Source organism: Vulpes vulpes, chromosome 3 (genome assembly GCF_048418805.1).
Source record: "Vulpes vulpes isolate BD-2025 chromosome 3, VulVul3, whole genome shotgun sequence".
Classification (NCBI taxonomy): domain Eukaryota; kingdom Metazoa; phylum Chordata; class Mammalia; order Carnivora; family Canidae; genus Vulpes; species Vulpes vulpes.
In genome coordinates, this window is record NC_132782.1 from 101,303,108 (window position 1) to 101,324,067 (window position 20,960).

At 41.1% G+C, this 20,960-nt stretch overlaps 1 long non-coding RNA gene across 1 annotated transcript in view; it reads left to right on the forward strand.

Annotated features, from left to right (window-relative positions):
• The first annotated feature begins 632 nt into the window (after positions 1 to 632).
• Positions 633 to 20,960, forward strand: part of LOC112923245 (uncharacterized) — a 154,418-nt gene continuing 134,090 nt past the window's right edge. Inside the window, exon 1 of the long non-coding RNA XR_003235646.2 lies at positions 633 to 717. This is a non-coding gene — a long non-coding RNA (uncharacterized lncRNA). The remainder of the gene's footprint in view (positions 718 to 20,960) is intronic.

Here is a 20,960-nt window from a genome sequence, read left to right on the forward strand (position 1 = left end):
ATGCAACCTTCACCCTATTAAACCCATCCGAGCAAATGCTCATTTTCCTGGCCTCTGTGGGCAAGACTCAGGCTCTTGCTCCCAGCTGCTTCCTTTGCCTCTCATCTTCCTCCCATTCCAGCCAGGATCTCAGACTATACATGAGTTTTGACAGACCCACGCTTTGGGAAAGCTTTGTGCAATTTTGAGAGCTGAAAAATGGAGGAATATGGGCTCCAAGCAACTGCTGTGATGGAGAATAGAGGAAAAAGATAAGAGGAATGTGCAGCTTAGGAGGATGTTTGCACAGGCAACGAGAGGAAAATAAGTAACAAATGTCTACTTAGAGGTATTTTTCCTTCAAGCATCTGGAGCTTTTGAAGAACTGGGATAGGAGAAATCTACAATTTAGGAATGCAGGCTGCTGTTTATGTCATTTCTACCTTTGGGGGCTTCAGTTCCATCTTCACTGACGGGGTGCTAGTAATTTCTTCGTCAGGCTCAGTTTTAGTGATTTCCCCACCCCCTCCAGGAAGAGGGTTTAACTGTACAACATAATTGATGCGCTGAAGCCCAAATTGGAGGTCTCTCTCACTACAGACGAGAGAGTTCAGAAGGAAGATGTCACATGAAAATTGCACATTTCTTTCCACAGGCCTAGCAGAAGCTACACCTGGACTCCGGCCGCCAAACAGGTGGAACTGGCTTTTGGATTTTTCTACCCAGTTACCCCTTGTGGTGAGTGAAGCGCTTGGGGGTCATTCCTCCTCAACCTTGTGACCTTGGGCTAGGTCCCTGATCTATCAGACCCTCAGTTTTTTAATCCGTGGAGAGATAACCACGGCAAAATATATAGCCCGAGTGATTTCAGTGGGGAGGGTTAAATGAGATGCAACTTAGAAATTCTGATCGTAGTCTCTGGAGCATGTGTACATTCTATAAAAAAGAGCAAGATTTTCGTACTGCCCCAATTTTTCTCATGGAAAGGTCTGGAGCTTACATGGCAGTGGAAGGAAAGTGGAATTCTATGGACCCGGCTCCAGCTGCTTGTCCTGCCACCTCTGGGACTTTGGGGAAGATATTTCCCTCTCTGAGACCCTGTTTTGTCCCAATTTGGCAGGGTGGGGAAACTAGGGGGAAGGTTGAGGGCTTTTAAGGCCCAAGGAGACAATAAAGAATAACCTATATGTAATGTACTATGTGTATAATATACTATGTTATATATACCATTTTATATATTTTATGTGCACTGAATAATTTGTAAATATATAAGAAAGTCTCAACTACACTATATGTAGCATATTGTATAGAATATACACAGTGTTTGGTAGATAGAATATATACTATGTGGTCTATAATATTTAGCATATTATATGTATATAAAATATACCATAGCATACTTCATATTATATATAACATAGTGTATATAATATACACTATAGATGTAAGCACTATATATATACCATATAACATGAATTGCACATATATCATCTATTCTAAATATTGTTTATATTCTATAATATATACTACATGTAATGTATATTACATATATATGATATAAATACATCATATAACACACTCTAATATACTATATGCTATCTTCAGCATAATGTATTGTTAATATAATATATAAATACTAGTATTATATAGATTTATATAATATAGATACTACACTATTATAATATCTATCATATATGTGCTTTATATAATATGGTATATACTATGTAGTATATACTATATTTAAGCAACTTTTATCTACATCCCATATTCACTCTATAATGCTATTTACTATGTAATACACCATGTCTAATATGGTAAAAATGGAAGTTTCTTGTTAACTGGAAAGCCATAATTAATAGGAGATGCTATTGGTCACACAGACATGTAAATGACTGCTGTGATTTATTTTATTTTTATTTATTTATATTTTTTAAATTACCACCTTGGTTTAAAGTATGAACCAGACTCAAATATTTTACATTTTACCACTCGCCCCTCCCCCCACTCCCCCCACCCCAAATATTTCTCTTGTGTCTTTGCTGCTCAGTGAATGGCACCATCTTCTTCCTGGGGTAGTCGCCAAAGAGCCAGGAGTCAGCCTTGCTTCTCTTTCCCTTCCTCCCACTCCTACACCCTGCCACCCTGTCCCTCGGCTGCCCCACTGGTTCCATCTGTTCTACCCCCAAAGCGGGGCCCAGCTCCACCCCACTGTTGCCCAAGTCCAGGGCCACATCATCATCCACCTACACAACGACAGGAGCCTCTCAGCTGTTCTCACTGCTCCTTCAGCTTGCCTCACACAGTAGTCTCAGGGGTCTTTAAAGGGAATAAATCCAATCAAAATGCTTAATGGGCTTTCCATCACATTTAGGATAAAGCCCAAACTCTTTACTTTCACTTGGGAGGCCCTGTTGGCCCCGGCTTCTGACATTTGACTTTGTGTGGTATTCCTCCCCTGGTATACTTTGCTCACTCTACTCCCACACATTGGTGACTGTTCAACTCTCAAATATGTTGCATCTGATCCCACCTCAGGGCCTTTGCACTTGCTGTTCCCATTACCTGGAATGCCCTTCGCTTCCCTGAGATATCCACATGGCCCACTCCCTTACTTTACTCAAGACTCTACTCCAATGTGACTTTATCAGGGAAGACTTTCCTGACCACCGTATAGTGTATCATGTCTGTCCCCTCACTGTGTCCTGTCTGGCTATATGTTTGTAAAACCTACATCTATATAATCTGCATCTATACTGCAGCTATACCTACATAGCATTTATATATATATAAATATATATAATATAATATATTATATAATATAGTATATACATAATATAGTATAAATATATATATAATATAGTATATACTATATTATGTATATAAACTCTCAACTATACTGTATCATATGAAGCACATTACGTAGAATATGTACACTATTTATATAATATATACTATGTTATATATAGAATCTAGTATACATTATATATATACTTTCTAGTGTGTGTCTGTATGTATATCTAGTATATATATATCTAGTACATCCTATATCCTCCACATGAGAGAGATGCTCCATAACACTGCTGTGTGCATTTTAAATCTTTTCATAAAAAAGCGTTTAAAAAATTAAAAAAAGGGTTTAGATAGTGAGAAATCCCATAGCTGCAGTTTATGGAGGATTACTATGTGCCAGGCCCGTGCTGAGGTTTCTTTCTTTCTTTCTTTTTAATTCTATCTCACGTAACCCTCACCATTATAGCAATGACTTGAAGTTTGTACTATTTCAGGAGGGAAGTCAGTTCAGAATCAATATTATTGACATCAGCAATAATAGTAGTAAGGGTCCTTAAATGAGTGAGTGAAAGTACAACAGGTGGCCTGTTCTGAAGCTATTTCGTATTGTATGTGAACACAAAGCATTTGGTTTCAAGAGGGGGATTGAATGGTGGACAGTCAGGCAGTCTGGAAGGTGAGATATCCAGTTGCTCATTCCCAGAAGAGTCCTTATCCAGGGTCAAGCTTGGCGACACCAGAATTTATCGGGGAAGGCAGCTTTTCCTTACCTCTGCTGCCCACAGATCCATGGCCCAAGGAATCTGAGAAATGGCTCCCCTAGTCCTTAGGCACAATCTGTTTCCATTGGGTGACAAGATCCCTGGCATACGGTGGCTGTACCTTTCACGGCGTCGTGATAAACCTTGAGCCAAACCAGAGTTACTGGCCTTGTGTTCTTCATCTGGGACCTCCTGGCTTCGTGTGGTGCACTCACACCCATGTGCCCCATTATTTATGACTTTTATTGAGTCTTCTGTGCAGTCGTAAATTGACCAACCCTCCAGCTGGTTCGAGCTCTCATCAGGAAGCTGTCATCAAAGTGAATCACATTCTCAGTGGCTGCTCCTTCCCCAAAGGTTCATTGCAAAGGCTGGGATGTTTCCTGCAACTAGCTTAGAGTATGTCAGCTCCTGGCAGCCCAGACCCACTGAGCCAAGATGCTTTTTTTTTTTCCCATTTAAAAAAAAAGTGAGATAAAAAAGAAAAGAGGAAATGCCTGTATTTGGTCAGGGGCTCTTTGATGTCAGGATAGCAGTCTGGAAGAGCTTCAGTTTCTGGAGCAGTGAAATAGGTGAAGTTGACATACTTTTTTTCTGGCCCAGAAATATTCTGAATAATTCTCGTTCCAGGGATTTGGGACAAGGCAGATATTGAGATTTTCCCAGGGGTATCTGAGACCCAGCAACTTAAATAGAAACCGACATTGGACCTTGGACTTGGGATGGGCTTGAGTATAAGTGATTTTTCTAAAAGCAGAAGGTGCTAGAAAGTTCATGACAGCTCCCTAGACACCTGTCAGACCCCATGTTGAGGGCACAACATTCATTATCTTTCTGATTTCTCAACGCTCCTCTGTTAAGTCCCCATTTTACAGAAATGGAGACTCACAGAGGTTATAGGACTCTAAAACTTCCTCTAGGTCACATGGATACTAAATGGTAGGGCCAGCATTTGAACCCAGATCTTATTGTGATTTTATCAAAATTCATCCATTTTAATGTACAGTCCAGTGAGTTTTAGTAAACTCTAAAATGTGTGCAACCGTTACTATGATCCAGTTTTAGAAATTTCCATTTGCCCTCCAAAAGATCCCTTGTGTTCATTTGAATTCAATCTGCATTCCCATCTGTAGCTCCAGGCAACCCACTAATCTTCTGTATGTCTCTGTGAATTTGCTTTTTTCTGGACATTTTATATAAATGAAATCATATAATGTGTGGTCTTCTCATCTGGCTTCTTTTATTTATCCACAGGTACATCTATGTTGTTGCAAGTATCATTAGTTCATTCATTTTCACACTGAATAGTATTCTACTCTATGGGCACACTGCATTTCCTGTATCCATTTACCAGTTGACAGACACTTGGATGATTCCCATTTCCTTGCTGTTGTGAATAATTTTGCCAGGACCATTCATGTGCATATCTTTTTGTGGATGCACGCCTTCGTTCTTTTTGGTAGATCCCTAGGAGTAGAATTGCTGGGTTTAATGGCAAACTTATGTTTAACTTTACAAAAAAACCTACCAAACTTTTTATTTATTTTATTTTTTAAAAATTTATTCATTTATTCATGAGAGACAGACAGACAGACAGACACACACAGAGGCATAGACACAGGCAGAGGGAGAAGTAGGCTCCCTGCAGGGAGCCCGATGAGGGACTTGATCTGGGACACTGGGATCATGACCTGAGCCACCCAGGCATCTCTACCAAACTTTTTAAAGTCACTGTGCCATTTTACATTGAACTCAGGTCCTGTGATGCTAAAGTTCGTGTTCTCAATTACTGTTATATATATATATGTCTCACATTACTCCATGCCATTAATAATCTATTAATTTCAACAATCATTGCTTGATGTCTGTTCTGTGCTTGTCCTGGTCCTAGACGGTAGGAATAAAGAGGTCAACGATAAGATTTTTTTTTCTGCCTTCTGTGGTAGACTGGATTATTAATCACAATTCTTCTGCTGTATGACCTTGTGGTGCATTGGATGTGTGGGGTAGATTTCCCCACCCAAGGACTTGGGGTGTCGGGAAAGGCAATCTCCTGCGTGCAGCCATTGGATGCCAGGTTGGCCTTATAGCAATGGGTTTGAGCCTGGAACATTTCCTTTCTGGGAGATTCAGCACTCTCCCTGTCTGTGCTGGGCTTATGGCCTTGTGAAGGAATACCTTTCTCTGTTCCCAGCTTGATGTGTCCTCCTTCATTCTCCTTAAGCACACAAGCCAATGGTTCTCATGCACACCCCCAGATTTCTGTATTTTAGACCCCATTGGGAAGGGTTGGGTTCCATCTGCTGTAGCATGAAATGAGGTAAGTGGTGTGCTGGCAGTGGGATGGATACGCTGGTTTTGGGGGACTGATGCATCACACAGGGCTGGCTCTTGTGCACTGTCTCTCTTTTCTTGCTGTAAGTAAATGCTGGACCATACTGAGCCTTGTGTGCACACAGTCTGTTTTCAGCAAATCATGGGTGTGCTTATCTGCCTTTAGACTTTGGCTGCATTCATATTTTACTCTATCCTGTAGCACAGTCTGACTACCCAGTGAAATGGTGAAATACTGGGCTTGGCTATGTGACTTGCTGGTGGCCAAGGCAGCATTAGCAGAGATGATGCAGACAAGCACCTCAATGTGCTTGTGTGTTTTTACTTACTTTCTTTCACTCTTATGACCCACCATAGAAAAACATACCCTACATAGCTGCTGCTCCTTCAGCCTGAGTCTGGAAACAAACATGTGGAGCAGCCCTGATTTAACTCACACTTGAACTCTAAGTGCAGATCACTTGTCTCTCCTTTTACTTGAGAAAGGAGTGGGTCATGTTGATTTCCAGTGCTGGCCATTGGGTGGCGCTGTCAACTTGGGACAGCTTGGTTTAAACACCTGCCCTTCCATAATCTGTACGTAGCCTGTACTTCTGGGGTCAGGAATTTGCACACTGTATTTCTCATACTCCTCTTGACAGCTGGCTTCCTGTTGGGAGGTGCTTGCTGGAAACCAGAAGGTGGGAAAGGAGGAAAATTCCTGCAGTTATAGTGGCAGCAAGGATGGGGTGATTCCAGACTTCAGCATCCAAGGCAGAGGCAGCACCTTTGTGTAGTGGTAGCCCTCCAGGAGGTGGCCCCTCTTTGAAAACTCCAGAAGAGGCTGTAGCATATCTTCAACAGTACAGTGGATGCAGCCTCATGGATCCAACCTAAAAGCATTAGGAGATTCTGATCTCTGGTTATCATCCTTCTTCTTTCCACCTATCAAATCCCTCTTTTTTTTTTTTAATTTTAATTTTAGGTAGTTAACATACTGTGCAATATTGGTTTCTGGAATAGAATTCAGTGATTCATTACTTACAGCACCCAGTGCTCATCATAATGGAGCACCCTTAATCTTCATCACCCATCTAGCCCGTCCCCCACCCACTTCTCTCCATCAACCCTCAGTTTGTCTCTATCATTAAGAGTCTCTTATGGCTTGTTTCCCTCTCTCCTTTTTTTCCTCCCCCCCTTTCCTTATGTTTATCTGTTTTCTTTCTTAAATTCCACATGAGTGAGATCATATGGTATTTGTCTTTCTCTGATTGACTTATTTCACATAGCATAATACTTCTTACTTAGCATAAATCTTCTTTATTCATCAGTTAATGGACATTTCGGCGTTCTCTATAGTTTGGCTACTGTAGATAATGCTGCTATAAACATCAGGGTGCCTGTACCCCTTTCAATCTGTATTTTTTTTATCCTTTGAGTAAATACCCAGTAGTGCAATTGCTGGATGGTAGGGTAGATCTATTTTTTACTTTTTGAGGAATCTTCATACTGTTGTCCAGAGTGGCCGCAGCAGTTTGCACTCCTACCAAGAGTGCAAGAGGCTTCCCCTTTGTCCTCATCTTCACCAATGTCTGGTTGCTTCCTGTATTGTTAATGTTAGCCATTCTGACAGGTGTGAGGCGGTGTCTCATCATGGTTTGATTTGTATTTCCCTGATGTTGAGTGATGTTAAGTATCTTTTCATGTGTCTGTTAGCCATCTGGATCTGCGCCCCCTTTCTAATTGTTCTTCCATTTATCCCCAAACTCTTATAATCAATTCCTTTGTTTGGAACACCTAGAATGGTTTCTGCTTTGCTGATATTATTCCTTTCTGAAGCGCGAGCATAGGACATCACCTATCTTGGGTGGGTGGGAGGAGAGGAATGATGAGAAATTGTCCACTTCAATGAGAAATTGTCCCATTGTCTGAGAAATTGTCCATTGTATGAGAAAAACATTGGTCAACCTTTTTAAGAAGATTTTATTTATTTATTCATGACAGGCACAGAGAGAGAGGCAGAGACGTAGGCAGAGGGAGAAGCAGGCCCCATGCAGAAAGCCCGATGCAGAACTCGATCCTGGGACCACAGGATCACACCCTGAGCCAAAGGCAGATGCTCAACCACTGAGCCACCCAGGTGTCCCAAACATTGATCAACCTTAATTCTAGAGGTCTAAGAGGGCTTCCAAATTTTATATATAGATATTTTTAGAAAAAAATATTTTTCAAGTGGTCCTAGTGTGGAACCCAATGTGGGGCTTAAACTCACAACCTGAGATCAAGACCTGAGTTGAGATCAAGAGCCAGTTAACTGAGCCACCTAGGCACCCCTTCCAAATTATTTTCGTGAATTCTTTTTCTTCTTATTTTTTTGTATCATGATGCATTGAACATAGACAATCAATGATTGGATGCCAGCTAATCGATGCTATGACTTCTCTTGGGATTTTCAATTTCTTGTTTGTCCTGAAGATAGGCTGAACTGAACCAGTGATACCCTAGGTTAGCTTAATTGAACATCATTGCTGGAACTCTGCTTCTTTCTCTTCTACCTTGGCCTCCCACAAGAAGTTAGTAGCTCTAAGAGGCAGGCCAGCTAGGTGCTACTAAGCTACACAGCTCACAAAATGGTGATCTTCCTACCCCTAGTGCTCCAGTCTGCCTCAGTTTACCTCTTTCTCAGAATCCACATGGCTTCTTTCACTGAAGTCCATCAAGATCCAGTTTTACAGAGGATGTCAGGAAGAGAGAACAGGGCTAGAGGGAAAGGTATCCAGGCACAGTTGTTAAAATGTCTCCTGAGGTCTGCGACAGACCCCAAGGTCTCTGTTGATTACTTTAAGCAAAGCTCTTCAGTTTCTCTGTGGGGAACTTCTCTCTAAGTGACTACAATCAGGTTAGGCAGGTGGCTGAAGAAACAAGGCTGAACAATGGGCTTTCCACTCAAGTTAGTTCATATCAGCAAGAAGCCCCAAATCTGGGTTTTTTTTTTTTTCAGCCTCACTTGGAGATGAAGGAAAGAGTTTGGTCACCCTGCTGTGGGAAAAATAGGCCATTATTGTCAAAAGAAGGCACTTGTCCTAGATTTGAGGGACGCATGATGTCCTGGATGGTTTCTGGGTCTCTGTGGGATGGCCTGTTGACATCACCTCACCCTTCTGTACATCAGAAGGATGTGAAAGTGAAGGTGAATTCTTCATGGAGCCAGACACCTGGGATCTGATATCTGAAGCTGTCAGCATCATGTCAGCTTATCTACTTCTCCCAACTCCCCGCTAGAGAAATCCTTTTTCCTCTCAAGCGTACACCACACTGATTTCATTTCAGCCACACAACCAGCCTGGTCCTTATCACACTGGCTCACAAGCAGCTGTAGAAAGGCCCCTTCCTGGAGCCAGCCATTCAGCATTCAAGTGCCAGCTGGACCTTGCCAGAGTCATGTGCCTTTGGGAAGAGTCACCCTAACTCTGAGAACCTCAATTTCTCCACCTGTAAAATGGGGGTGGCACTAGAGCTTGTACTGCTTACCTCACAGGGCTGTGGTGACCATCAAAGTGGATGATATAATAATATAAGTGCCGGGCAAAATGTCGTTCTGACCATCAGAAATTGTGGCAGCACACAAGTACAGGTTATGTTTTATCAACCACCATTCAATTTTATTAACCAACCATTTGGGTTGACCTTGGGATGTCAGCTGGCTTGTGAATGCCTTGACCCAAGTCTCATAGGTTCATATGAGGGAGGTTGTCCATGTTCTAAGCTGCTGCTTCTCGAACTTCTCCATGGACATGAATCACCAGGAATATTGTTACGATGCAGACTCTGATTCGGTAGGTCTGAGGTGGGACTGGAGATCCTGTATTTCCCACAGACTCCCAGGTCATACCTGGGCTGGTGGTGTGAAGATCACATTGTGAGTAGCCAGGATCTGAGAAACAGGTTTCCCTGGCGCTCTCTTGATGTTACACTGTGTTTGTATTTACTTGCTTCGACCTCAAATCCACTTTCTATAGACTTGAATAAACTATTCAGCTCAACAGAAATCATACAGAAAGTACTGTAAGTACCCCAGCTGTAGGAAAAAAAAAACAACCCAACAGTGTTTGCATAAGGACCCAAACTTGGCAGTACACTGCGAAGGGTTTTCAGCACACCATTGGCTGTAAGCCTTGCACAACACAAAGGGATCTGTCACACTGGTCAGAGCAGAGATGGCCATTTCCCTTGTTCCTTTATCAGCAAAAACTTGAGTATCTGCTCATTTTTGCCTTCCCAGATAGGGCTGACCCCCAGTACATTCTTGATGAGCTAAAAGAGTTTTAAGTGAGTAGGAAATTAAGCAATCTCTCCCTCTCCCTGTTGGAAGCCTATCTGTTGCTCCAAACTTCAGAAAAACTGGCGATACCTTCATCAGAACCTCTTCTCCCCCACAATATTTCATTTCTTTCCACATATAGCTGAACTGGCTACCCAGCAGTGAACCTCTACTCCTCTTGTCCCATAAGCTTAGATTTATAAGGGCAGGGCAGGGAGAGAAACCTTAGGCTCTGGCAGTTGGTATTTCCAATAGCCCTGAAATAACCACTTTTGTTCTTATGGCTCATAGTGAGATACAAATCTTCCGTTATTCATTTAGATGACAAGTGGCACCCATCAGCTTAGCACCCTTGCAACTGTGCTCCCCAGAGCAATGGTCTTGTATAATGACCAAGTCCTTTTGACATGAGTAAATCCAGTGTCAAAGCAGGGGGTGACTCAAAAAACCCATGCACCAAAAGATAGAAAATATTTCATTGTGTTTTTATATCATGAAGCGCGGGGAGTGCAAGAATCTTCCTTCCTTTGATGATTTTCTCACTCTCCTCTCCTCTTTTCTCCCTCCTGGCCTTCCTTCTTTTCACATTTTCGTGTAGTACCCATGTGTTGGAGATTAGAAGAATGACAAAGTAGAAAGAAGGAGAAAAGATTAAAATAAAAGAAAGTGGAAGGTAAATAGATTTCATAATTTTTGAAGGTGTGAGTATCAGGATTTCAGGCTTTTCCTTTGTTCCACACAAAACAAGCAAGCAGGCAAATAAACCCTGCAGGGACCAATGCAAGATGAACAAAGTTTCAGAAGCTTTTCCTCAGAAAAAAAGCCATGCTGATTTACAAGCAGGGTATCTGTTGTGAGAATTTGGAAGGAGATTAAAACGTATCACTAGCCATCTAGACATTTGTCAAAACAACTGAATTCTATGAAGTGGAAAGGATGAACGAAAGAACCAATATGAGGGGGAAAAGTTAGAAATGGGCTCTATTGTGTCAGAATTTGTCTACAAAGACAGGGAAGATTTCAACTGTGTGGGATAAAGGCTCTCACTAAATGAGAAACCAACAGACCTTGGAGACGGGCGTTTAATTTCATCTTGAAGGTCATTTGGCTTTGCCAACTCTGGATGTGTGGTCAAACCCTCTTAATGTGAATACCAGCCTCCGGATTTTTCTTCAGCATCCTTTCTGGGTCCAGGGGCACCTGTCTGCTCTAGTGATTTAGTGCCCATCTCCTGGATATGAGGAGGGGCTCAAGACACCTTGATTTACAGCCTCACTGTGACTGTTCACAGAAAGGAGAGATAATTCCCCAAAAGGATAAGGGGGTGCTGTTATCAGATGAATGTGGACTGGAGGCTGGTAATCTAAAACAAAAAATACTTCCTGTACTTGGAACATGATACTTGACTCGAATTTTGAATTCAAGTTCTGTTGATGGCACAGCTGCCCAATGACTCTTGGCCCAACTTCCCATGCTGTACATTTGTCCTACCGAAGCATGACACCCCAGTAGCACTGAGCACTCCTAATGCTCGGATCTTGGTTCCTAAATAGCATTATCCACCCAAAGTTACCAAAAGTCCTTGGAGAAATGGCTGATTGCAGGGCTGGGGCAAGAAAGGTACAAGATATACAGAAATATCTTTTTCTTTTTTTTTTTGAGATTTTATTTACTTATTCATGAGAGACACACACACACAGAGGCAGAGACATAGGCAGAGGGAGAAACAGGCTCCAAGCAGGGAGACCGGTGTGGGGGTCGATCCCAGGACCCTGAAATCATAACCTGAACCAAAGGCAGACACTCAACTTTTGAGCCACTCAGGCATCTCTGAAATATCTTTTTTCATCAGAAAATATAGAATGCTTTCAAAAAAATGATGGAAGCGTGGCACAATGATACAGGAGCCAGCCCAAAGCCAGCTCCCACTGGCCAAATCTGGTATAATCTGAGCATCAAAACCAATAATGAGAGTTATGGGGTATAGCACATGGAATTAAAGAAGAATCCAGGAGTCTGTATTGATATTAAGAAAAAAAAAAAGACAAGAGAGGGAGAAGGGAAAGTGCTAGAGAGTATCAACTAATAAATGTAGAAGAAATGGTGAGCCTAGAAACTCACATTTTGCAACCACCATGGAAATACTTGATTCTTGCAAGAATCAGCCGTGTAGGCTGAAACTATTAGGGGAAATGTTCTGGGGGAGACTGTGATACTAGTCTTGAGGTATCTCCCCACAGATCATTCATCAGTTCATGGTCAAGGTACCTTGCAAATGAAGCAATGTGTGGGTACCACCATAGTTGAGTAATCAAACTTACCATCATGTACCTCCTGATATGAGTGCTGAGCATGTCACAGTAATACCTATGCAGCATTTCTTGTCAAAAGTAGAGTCATGAGGGCAGCCTGGGTGGCTCAGCGGTTTAGCGCCGCCTTCGGCCCAGGGCCTGATCCTGGAGACCTGGGATCGAGTCCCATGTCAGGCTTCCTGCATGGAGCCTGCTTCTCCCTCTGCCTCTGTCTCTGCCATTCTCTCTCTCTCAATCTGTGCCTCTCATGAGTAAATAAATAAAATCTTAAAAAAAAAAAGTAGAGTCATGAGGAGACAATCTGATAGATCCAAGTTGAGGGGCATTGTGCAAAACGGCTGGCCTGGACTTTTCAAAAACATCAGTGTCCTAAAAACAAGCAAGCAAACATGTTTGAGAGCTGTTCTAGATGAAAGAAAAATAAGGAGGAAAGGACAAGTAGATATGATATGTGATCTTTGATTGGGTCCCAGACACCCCCCCCCCCAAAAAATAAATCCAGCTCTAAAGGATGTCATATAGACAATTGGGAACATTTGAATATGGGCTGATTATTAGATGATAGTATTAGAGTGATAATAAATCTTCAGAGTGTGGTAATTAAACCATAATTTTATTGCTCAACATCCTTATTCTTAGGAAATGCATGACAAGCTCTATAGGATTGATGTATCTGCAACTTATACTCAGATGGTTTAGCATTGTGTGTGTGTGTGTGTGTGTATATATATATATATATATATATATATATATATATAGACAAAATGTTAACAACTAGTCACATCTAAATGTTGGATGTATGCTGCTTTTCTTGTGCCATTCTTACAACTTCTCCATAAATGTGAAGTTTTTCAATATTAAGAGTTGGGTAGCAATGCATCTGTGGGGTCCCAGTCTGGGCAAGGATGTTGGGTTCACTCTCAGCCTTTCTGGGCCCTTCTCTTCCTCTGCAAATGGTAGCACTGGTGACAGTCACTTTTTCAGATTTTCATGGTAAAAGCTGTTGGCATCCCTATCCATTGACCAAATTGCATTCAAAGGATGTGTCCCCAAGGCCAGCTGGAGAGAGAATCAGACATATAGGGAAGACAGACCCTGAAGCAGCAGGTGGTGAGTTTATGGGCTCACACCCCAAGGGATGTCCTTGGGACTTGCTGAGTGTACTCCCTGAGTGGTGAAGATTAGTCTCAGAATTGCAAGTCAGCTTATGTCAGTTATATTGGGACCCTGGAACCTCAAAAACGGACAGATTTGACTACACACAGATTACAATTACTGCAGCATAAGATGAGGTGAACTCAATAATGAGAACTTATGACAGACTTACTATCCCTAATAGTTGATACAAGTTGGTTTATTTTTTTATTTTTTAAAGATTTTATTTAGGTATTTGAGAGAGAATGAGAGAGAGAGAGAGAGAGAGAGAGAGAGAGAAGAGAAAGAAGGGGCAGAGAATCTAAAGCAGACTCCCTGCTGAGTGCAGAGCCCATCCTGGGGCTCCATCTCTGATCATGAGATCATGGCCTGAGCTGAAATCAAGAATTGGTGGCTTAACCAACTAAGCCACTCAGTTGCCCCTGCAAGTTGATTTAAAACAAAAACAACCCAGCAGGATACAGGAGATCATTAGGCAGTACACCAGGACATGCAAATGACCAATAAAAGTCTGAAACTGTATGTAACTTCCCTAGTGTTTAAAGATTTTTAATTTGAATTTGAAATGAAATGCAATTATATATTCCTCAGATTGGGAAAAATCATTAAAACAGTGATGTTATCTAGAGTGGGAAAGGAAATAGTTTTATACACTGCTGGCGTGACAGTAAAATCATCATGACATTCTTGGGAAAGACATTTTCTGCCTTTAAAATTTTAAAAGGGCACATTCTTTGATACAGAAGTTACACTTTGAGGAATCCATCTTAGAGGAAGGCAGGCATCAGTAGCTAAGAATATATGTTACTTGCTAAGGATATGTTGTACAGGAGTGCTCCTCATAGCTCTAGGAGGCAGAAACAATAGGACCAACTTAAACTGGAGACCATCTGAATGTCTATTAACAGAGGAATGGGGGTGCCTGGGTGGTTCAGTGGTTGAGCATCTGCCTTTGGCTCAGGTCATGATTCTGGGGTCCTGGGATCAAGTCCTGCATTGGGCTTCCTGCAAGGAGCCTGCTTCTTTCTCCCTCTGCCTATGTCCCTGCCTCTCTTTGTGACTCTCATGAAGAAATAAATAAAATCTTAAAAAACCCCACAGAGGATTGGTTGATGAATGAATGGCTCATTCGTTTACTTGCTATATATTTTTTGAGCATCTACCATATGCCAGGCATAATTCTAGATAGTGGGGATAGGGCAGTGAATAATACAGACTTTGTCCCTATATCATGAAGTTTATGTTCATGTGTGTGTGTGTGTATGTAGCAAGGGAAAGACAATAAATAAAAGGAAAAGTAAGGAAGATAATTCCAAATAGTGACATATGCCACAAAGAAGATAAAAGGAAGACAGTGGATAATGAGGTGGAGAGTGGCTGGATGGGGGTTGCATTTGAATAAGGAGGTCAAGGATGCCTCTCTGAGGAGGTGACATTTGAACAGAGACCTGAATGATGGCAGGGAGCCAGGTCTGAGAAGATCTTGGTGAAGAGTGTGCCAGGCAGAGGGAAGAGCAAGTGTAAGTGGGCAGGGGTGAGTGTTTGAAGAGTGAAAAGACCAGTGTGTCTGGAGCCTCATGGGAGAGGAGAGTGTTACGATGTGAGATAATAGAGGGAGGTGGGGGGCAAATCGCATAAGGTCTGAGGCCACGAGAGGAGTTTAATTTTGTTTTTAGTATATGTAGTAGGGCTTGAGATTTTAACAAATCACACTCAAATTATGTGCCTATATCTGTATAACTATTTTACCTATATCTGTCAATATTTATATATCTCTATTTATGCATCTATATCTGTCTATACCTATAGCCATAGGTACAGATATATCCACATTAATATATAAATAGTTAAACTATTAAACATTAAACTTTACTCAAGTTCAGTTATTGGAAAACTTTTAAAATGTTTTTCCCACAACGTGGGTATATCCATTTACTTGTGTAATCGCAAATTTTATGAAATCTGAATATGTATCTAGTATTTCCAATGAAAATTTGACACCTGAATTGGAATGTGTTGCCAGTGTAGAATAGACATTGGACTAAGAAAACAATGAGTGTGAAACATCTCAATGATTATAGACTATTGATTACATGTTGAAATAATGATTTGGATATGTTGACTTATTCCATTCCTTTTTATTGTGGAATAATATTCTATTATATACTACAGTTTGTTGATGGACATTTGGTTTGCTTTCACTTTTTGGCTCTAATGAATGATGCTGACACGAGCATTTGTGTACAAGTTTTTGTGCGGACCATGTTTTGATTTCTCTTGGGTGTATATGGAGGAGCAGAAGAGCTGAGTCCTCTGGTTTTTGTTTTTGTTTTTTCTAAATGTGGCTACTAGACAATTTAAAATTACATTTGTGGCTTGCATTATTTCTTTTGCAAGTGCTGGTCTAACCAAATCACATTTCCTTGGGAGTCCCCATTCTGCTGAGTAAAGGGAAAATACTTAAATTGGCTGATTGGAAGTGTTTGTCTCTTCCAGTTTCGAGGAGTCTTCCCCGTCCCCGCCCCAAGTAAAACAATCTTTTTCAGGTAAGGATTCAGCTAGTTTAAAATTCCAATTCCCTTTTGGGACCATATCTTTTAATTTTCCTACCTGCTTCCAAAGATGGTGTTCAGACAGAGCTTAGGAAAAGGCCAATGGTTTCCACTTTCTCCTTGGGGGTCTTCATTGGTCCTAGGAAGTGTGGTTGGTTTGGTCTTGACCCTCATGGCAGGCTTGCTCACGAGAAGTGGTGGAAGAAACCTCCAGGAGGAGAAGTCCCTGGCCACTGCTTCACTCAGCCTGCCTCCCTGCCATTTATCCTCAGCTCTGGTGCCCCAATGTTGGATCAGGGACTCCACAACTTTGCCCCAGCCAACTCTCTGCCTAGGTGTCTCCCTAGACCTTTCCAAACTCATGCAAGTCTAGCACCATGCCAAACACAGAACTATTCTAGGGGATGAGAATGTTCTTGAAATACTACACCTGAGAGGTGAGGAGCAAGGCTTCTCACCAGGGTTCTCTGGACATTTCCATCTCTTCTTGCCTTCTACTCCAAGGAGGAAGCCAGGTGATTTCACTGGATTTGGCAAGATTCTTGCAAACTTTGGTTTAAACATTTTTTAACGATGTGAGGGTAGTTACCCAGGCATATACATTGTTGCATATGTAATAATTGTACTCACCAAACCCTACACTTAATATGGGTGCATTTTATTCTATATAAATTGTATCTGGGTGAAATTGAATGAAGGAGAGAATCAGTCAGATTTATATACATTACCCTAGGAAGATATTTATGATACAGCATTAAGATACACTTTTGCATGAAAAAGCAAGTTGTAGAGCAATGAGTAAAGTAACATTTTTGTAGCTAAAAAGGGGGGGAAAAGGAAAAAAGCCACATATATATTTTGTATTTCAAATGTAAACACAGAGAAATTATAGAAAAGAACATGAACTACTTCCTCAGGAAGGGATTAGTTGGAGAGTGGAGGTGGGAAAAGCGTATTATATTTTACTTTGTGCTTTTCTCTGTTGTTTGGCTGGCTGGTCCTAATGAGCACATAGGATAAATGTTATTTTTTGACTAAGAAACACAATAGAAAGAAAATAATAATCATAATGATAGCAACAACAAGAAAAAAAAGTCAGTTAACCTTGATAATTGTTGCTTGGTTCTGGAGGCAGATACCATGGGGTTTTTTATTGAAAAAAATCCTGTCCAGATTTTTATTCTGCTTTGAAATCTTTGTGTTTTGACTAGTTACTCCTGGTGTGCCCTCTCACTGCACCATGAACACTTTAAAATAGCATTTATTCAACTTTATGCGTTTAGAGGAAACTTCAGACTTTACCTGGATTTCCCTAGTTTTTCCATAATATATGTTTCCTGTTCCAGGATCCCATACAGGATGCCATATTACATTCATTTTATTTTATTTACAGATTTATTGAGATATAATTGATATATGATATCATAAAAGTGTAAAGTGTAAGATGTGATGATTTGAAATGCATGTATATTATGAAATATTTGCCAAAATAAGGTTAAATCTCACATAATTACCATTTTGTTGTTATGGTGAGAACATGAAAGCCCTGCTCTCATTGTATCTTTCATTTATACAACACAGTATTGTTAACTGTAGTAACTTAAATCCCCAGAACTCATTCCCCTGGTAACTGAGAGTTTATGCCCTTTGACCAACATCTCCTTCTCTCCCCCATCCCCAAGCCCCTGGCAACTGCCATTCTACTGTTTTTATTTTTTTTTAAGATTTTATTTATTTATTCATGAGAGACAGAGAAATAGAGAGGCAGAAACATAGAGGGAAATGCAGGCTCCTCACAGGGAGCCCGATGCAGGACTGGATCCCAGATCCCAGGGTCATGACCTGAGCTGAAGGCAGACGCTCAACCTTTAGTCACCCAGTGTCCCTATTCTACTCAGTTTTTATGAGTTCAGTGTTGTTAGATTCCATGTAAAAGTGAGATCATACAGTATTTGTCTTCATCTGACTTATTTCACGTAGCATAACACCCTCAAAATCCTTCCATGTTGTCACAAATGGCAGGATCTCCTTCTTTTTTTGTGGCTGAATAATATTCCGCAGTATGTATGTATCACATTTTCTATCTCCATCCATCTGCTGATGGGCACTTTGATTATTTCCACCACATTGCATTTTATGGACTTGATGGTTTGGAGGAGGATGGAGCAGGTGTTTTGTCAAATGTCTCTCAATCTGGGTTTCTCTGAAACCTTTTCACACATTTTAGGTCGGGTGATGGATTTTTGGGAGGAAGAGCGTGGAGGTACATGCACCAACATGACTTCACCCATAGCGATGCTGATCTTGATCATGGAGTTAAGGCAGCGTCAGTCAGGCTTCTCCACTGCGTGGTTACTAGTTTCCCTGTTCAGACTCAAGCTATTCCCCTTGATTGTTAGCAGCCAGTTCCTAAGTCCAGCCCACAGCCAAGGGAGGGAAATTGGAATTCTTCTGAATGGAAGATTTGTCCCTTTTCACTCAGTGTGTTTATTTATTCAACCATTTATTTACACGAGCATGAGCTCGTATATATTTCTACTTTGGGTTATAAGCCAATACTACATTATTTATTTTGTTGCTCACATCATTCCAGCTTTGGCCACTGGGGGCTCTTTCAGATTGGCTCCCCTTGAACTACCTCCTTCCGTTTCTTGAGGTCTTCCTTCTTCTTTTTATTTTTATTTTATTTTTTTTATTGGAGTTCAATTTGCCAGCATATAGCATAACACCCAGTGCTCATCCCACCAAGTGCCCCCCTCATTGCCCATCACCCAGTCACCCCAACCCCCCACCCACTTCCCCTTTCACTACCCCTTGTTCATTTCCCAGAGTTAGGTGTCTAAGGTCTTTCTTATTCTTTGTCACTTTAAGATGCTCCAGGCTCATCTCATATTTTCCCTGCGCCACCTAGAATCATCCATTTTTCTGAGGAGCTCTGGTTCCTTGTATAGGAGAATGGTATTAAGAAAGCAAGTCTGGCAAAAACTTTCTTTTTATTGCTCTGCTTGTCCATGCTCCTTATTGGGCTATAAACCTCACACTAGGTGGCAGCTTTGCTGTCTTTCTCACCGTGTTATCTCCTATACCGAAGATCTTTTATTGAATGAATGAAGTTTATTAGAATACATTTTCGCTCTTTCATTCTTTCGATATTGTCACTAAACTGATATCCGTATGATGCTGTCATATAGCTAGATCCAGAAAATGTGTCATGTCTTCACTTCCTGTCACGAATTGACTGATATCTCGTATAATAAAGATGTGTAATGCATTCATTGGATGTGGACTACCACGCATGCATTTCCCCAGCAGTCACCCATAGTCAATGCATATTTGCAATTCAAGGTCACTTGTTTTTATTCTTGGCCAGGGATTTGAAAAGGAAAGAAACATTGCTTCTCCTTTTTGCAGTTCTTCCCTCATTTCCATATGTCAAAATTGGATGGGCGCCTCACATTGCCTTTGTCTTACTGCGTAAACCAAGCTTTCCCTGTCTCTGAGTCCCATGAGTACTGCATTTATGCTTATGCCGTGCTATTCAATTTTATTAATTGTACTTATTCATATATGTTATGATGTTCCTCTAAGATTGGAAGCCAGTTGCAGGCAGGGTCCATATCAGATTCAACTTTTTGCTTGCAAATAACCGCAAGGAATCAGCTGTTCAGAGGGCATTGGAAATTAAAAAAAAAATCAATGCAATTTTTAATCTGTATTATCTATCATAGTGTCTAATAATAGCTAAATTCCAGGAAGAGGGAAAAAAGCAAATAACTCAGTTGATTAGAAAGAATGGGAAACTATAAAAATTAAATTTTAGCTATAAAATTACAAGTGATCTCTATGTGGAAGGTAGCTAAAAAAAAAATTCCAACATTACAATGAAATTCCCTTCTCATTTTTAACCCCTCAGACTTTGTCACACAAACAAACAGCAACAACCATAATCAATAATGTCTGGCACTGAAGAGGGTATGGTGAAAAAGTTAAAAGATAAATGTCTATAAAATCTGATCTCGAATTAGATATACATATAAGATATACATACAAGAAAATTTATGACAGCATTGTCACAAGGAAAAATAAACTGGGAATGCCCCGAATGTCCATCAATAGCAAATGACCAGATAAAATTTGGTAAATCTATACTATAGAATGTTGTATAGCTGTTAAAAAAGATGAGCTTTCTAGCTGTTTTTTTCTGGAGATGTCCGTGGTGTACTATACCGTGAGAAAAGGAAGGCATGGTGTGATGATGAGTTGAGCTCTTGTAAGAACATCACCCCCTGCAAGTCAGGACAGACAAGGAGAGAGTGGTGCTGGAAGGGATCAAGCCAGCTGGGTGGGGGTTCCAACTGCCCCACAGGGAGGCTAGGTAGCTTCTCATTCACGAAAGGACACACTCACCTGGTATCTTATTCTATTCAGGCTGCTAGAAGAGAATGCTCTAAACTGGGTAGCTAGTAGACAACAGAAATTTATTTCTCGCAATCCTGGAGGCTGGGCAGTCCCAGATCAAAGCACTGGCTGATTTGGGGGCTGGTGAGCCTACTTCTTGGTTGATAGGTGGTTGTCCTCTTGCTGTGTCCTCCTAGGGTAGACGTGGGAAGGGAGCTCTCTAGGGGCTGTTTTATAAGGGCACTAATCCTATTTATGAGGGTTCTACCTTTATTTCCAATCCCACTTCCAAATACTGTCACCCTTGGGGGTTATGATTTTAACATATGGATTTTGGGGTGACATAATTCAGCCCTTAGTTTGAGCCTTGCAGAGGCCA